Consider the following 4,482-nt stretch of genomic DNA (forward strand, 5'->3'; position numbering starts at 1 on the left):
GCATGAGCTGGTAGAAACCATAAGAAATTATGGATGCAAATGTTTTTGATTTGGATATGCCTATAGATAAGCTATATATGTAAAGAGTTTTAGAAACCGGGAAACAAGCCTTTTTTACAGTGTTTGCATCAAAATTCATGCCTTGTGTTTTTGTGTGATATGCAAAGCTAAATGCTTCAGTTAAATGATTTAAAATGCAAGTTTTAAGTACCGATTTTTGTCTGATTTTTATACAATTATTTACACCATGCCTTTTCATGCGAAAAGCTATTTGCAAAGTTGTTGAACATTGTTTTTCAATGATTTAAAGCGAAAGCCTTGGACAACCTTGATTTTGTTTTGAAAACGGTTTTGACAAACCAAGAGCATCGAGAGTAGGCCGGCTATCACTTAAGTTAAGTGTACCCTTGTGCACAAGTGAGCTATAGCTAGAGAACCTTTAAGTCGCTGATGGGTTAATAGACATGGCTGGGGCCATAGTCTGTGATATGCATGGCAAGACCACAGATTGTTATATGTGGCTAGGCCACAAGTGATATTCGCGATTGCGACCGTTTGATTTCTCTGATGTCGACCAACATCGTCGAGACTACCATGGTTGTAAGGATCTGATGGAGCAGAGCTCCTGGATGTTATTACATGAAAGTGGGTCCATGGATGATTACGATACTTACCTACTCGATAGCCTTATGAATTTTTGATGCATACTCTCTTGCATGGTGGAGAGTTAAGATTTCTCTGCAGCTCCCTTTATTTGAATATAAGCTTTCAGTGCTTAGTTGACGAACATGAGATGTTTCATGTGGCCGTACACTTTGATTTTTTTACACACCACACATTTAGGGAGCATGCATACTTTATATTGATTTTCATATTTTTATGGCAAGCAATGTTTTTTATGTTTGAACTCGGTTTCGTTACATTTATTTTCAGCACTGTTTTGCCAAGTGAAATATTATAATGATGATTTTACAACTTCATTTTTACAAGGCACAAACACTCTACTTGTGATTTGATTTTTTTAAGATGACTATACTTATTCCGGTTTTATCATTCAAATTTATCTACCTTATGCTTGTTTCCCATCTACGCTCTGCTCATAGAATCGATGATCACTGAGTTTGTGAGACTCACCCCCTTATTTCCCTTTTGCATATAGTGATCAACCTAGCTTGCAGTCATCAACATTTTCAGTCCACCACGGAGAGGTAAAAGGCATCTCATAGCACTTTATTTCGAGTCACTCCACTACTAAAGATCGAGTTGTCATAGTGTAACTTGTTATGAAATTAGACAATAGTGTCAATACGAATGTACATTTGGAGATTTTAAGTCTTGATGTATTAACTTTACAATTATATGGAATAAAGGTTTAGTCAGTTTATAAAGATTATTGTTCAATCCTTATTACAAGAGTTTTATGGTTTAAAGTAATTTTCATAGATTGATGGCATGAATATGAAGTAATAACTAACGTTTTAAGTAAGGCTTGTTCGAGACTTGGCAGGTTCTCCCGCCAGCCTCGAACGCTAATAGCAATTGAGGAGCAGTCGTTACAATCGTAGTCACTAGACTTCCTAGTCTAGGTGTACACAACATAGGCCTCTATGTGCCTTGCACTAAGGCACACAACATAGCATATAATCACATATAATTTTTTCTCTATCCTAAGCATGTTCATCTAATCCTACATACATATTCTAATACAACGGTAGCACATCTACTATGTGTTATGCATTACATGCATTTTAATTAAACCCATTCATAGTGGCAATTGAAGGCAAGACCATAGCCAAGCTCTGATCATTAGCCCCTAATCGTCTTTCAACTCACCCATGAGTTAATTACCTCCAACAAATCGAAAGGGACTTTCCAAAGATAGAATAAATTGAATTTTTTGGTTATTAATCGATTAAATTGAAATAAATCAGTAAAAAGGCGTAATCTTACCTCTACATGAGTTTTCTAATCTCTAATCCACTCTAAATGACTCCATAAATCTATTTAGGGGCTAAAGTTTTTGAAGGAATACAGAGAGAAAGAGGTTTAGGGTTTGTTTGAAATAGGTAGATAGCCCGAAACCCTTTTTTATTTTAACTAATACCTAGTAATGTATCTATACATTTGGAAATGTATCGATACATTTATATTAATTTCGACCAAATCTATCAATACATTGTAAAATGTATCAATAGAAATCAGGCAGAATGCTCACCACTTAAAATGTGTTGATATATGAGAGAATCTATCAAAACTTTTTCCCCTTGGGTGCTCTCTGCTTCAAATCTATCGATACATTTGGACAATGTATTGATAAATGTACATCCTTATTCAAATCTATTGATACATTCCTAAATGTATCAATAGAAAATCCCATGTACGCCTTATATTGTTCATTCTGCCAAGAATGTTTTGATAAATTGGGGAATGTATCAATACATTGTCCCTTGTAGGCAAATTTTTTAGATTTTTAAACTTCCAAAAATCCACCTTTAGAACCCCAAGATCATTCCTACTTAAGTCACAATTCACATAACCACTAAAACTCATATTGCTTGTACATATATCATCAAATAGGACATCAAATTCATATCAAAACCTCAAGGTATAGGATTATCACATATTTTCATGAAAATTTGCCTAAATGTCAATATACATACTCCCATACACTTGTCATATTTAACATATCATCAAAGTCCTCAAAACTAACTAAATTTCATAAATCTTCCTTAGTTAACTTAATTTACACTAAAAATTAGGGGTGTTACATTCTCCCCTCCTTATAGGAAATTCGTCCCCGAATTTAATTACGCACCACAAGTTAAAACATATATTAAACGTTAAAAAATTGGGCATATTTCTCTTGCATTTTCTCTTTGAGTTCCCATGTGGCTTCCTCAATCAAATGGCTTTGCCACAATACTTTCATCGTAGTGATGTCTTTGGAGTGTAGCCATTTTACTTATCGATCTAATATTGTTATGCATTACTCCTCATAACTAAGTTCATCTTGTAACTAGTCTTCATTATACTAAATCACATGTGAAGGATTGGGAACATATTTCCTAAGCATGGATACATGGAAAACTAGATGAACATTGGACAAATTTGGCAGTAATGCTAAGTGATAGGTAATTGCGTCAATACGCTTTAACACCTCAAACAGTCTGATGTACCTATGGCTCAATTTCCCCTTCTTTCCAAATCTCTTAATTCCCTTGGTTAGTGAGATTTTCAAAAATTCATAGTTGCCTACTTCAAACTTCAGAAGTCTATGCCTTTTATCAATGTAAGATTTTAGGTGAATTTGAGTTGTTAGCATCCTTTCTTGGATCTCATGGATATATCGCTCTACTTCTTCGACCATTTTCAATCTTAAGAGTTTGCATTCCCCAACTTCAAGCCAACCAATAGGCAACCCACATCATTGCCCATATAGAGCCTTATATGGAGCCATACCAATTGGGGCTTGGTAGCCATTATTATAAGCAAACTCGACCAAAGGCAAATAATGGTCCCATGAAACTCAAAAGTTGAGCATAATTGCTCTCAACATATAATCAAGTGTTTGAATGGTGCATTGAGATTGGCCATCCATTTATGGATGGAAAAACGTGCTAAATTTCAATCTTGTGCCTAAGGCCTCTTACAATTTCCTCCAAAACTAACTCGTGAACTACGGTCCTCTATTCGACACTATTACTACCAAAACACCATGTAGCCTTACAATCTCATTAATATAAATTTGGGCATACCGAGTTGCTCCACACTTAGTCTTGACTAGCAGAAAGTGGGCTGACTTAGTTAGCTTATCAATTATCACCCAAATGGCATCGTAACCACCCTTAATTCATGGTAAACCTGTTACAAAGTCCTTGGCTACATGTTTCCACTTTCACTCCGATATTGATAACGGTTGCAACAATCCTAAAGGTCTCCAATGTTCAGCTTTCACTTGCTGACATGTCAAACATTTAAAGACATATTCAGCCACATCTCTCTTTAAAATGCTCAACATCAATAAATAGTCTTCAAATCATGATAGATCTTGATGGCTTCTAGTTGTATAGTATAGGCTGCAACATGAGCCTCTTCCAAAATCTCATTCCTCAAACCATCTATACCTGACACGTAAACTTAAGATTGATAACTCATTAAACCATCAGTGACATACATAAAGTGATGGGTTTGGCTATGGACACATGCTCAAAATACACAACGGAAAGAAAATTAAAATTTATAACTAAACAACCCAAACATGCATCCACCCATAGATCACCTTGGTGATATTTAACATATAAAAGCACAAAATAAATTATTATTTAGAAAATTACCTTGCCAAGAAATTTCATAATCACAATGGCACTTCCTGTAGCAATCTTACAAACACCACAAGAAGCAAAAACCCTAACCAATCAAGTGTTTGGTCTCCAATGATAGCACACACGATTGCACTTAAACCTTCAACAAATGAGGGAGTTT

The sequence above is a fragment of the Theobroma umbraticum genome, unplaced genomic scaffold (genome assembly GCF_002168275.2).
Source record: "Theobroma umbraticum cultivar Fairchild unplaced genomic scaffold, ASM216827v3 scaffold_55.0, whole genome shotgun sequence".
Taxonomy (NCBI): Eukaryota; Viridiplantae; Streptophyta; class Magnoliopsida; order Malvales; family Malvaceae; genus Theobroma; species Theobroma umbraticum.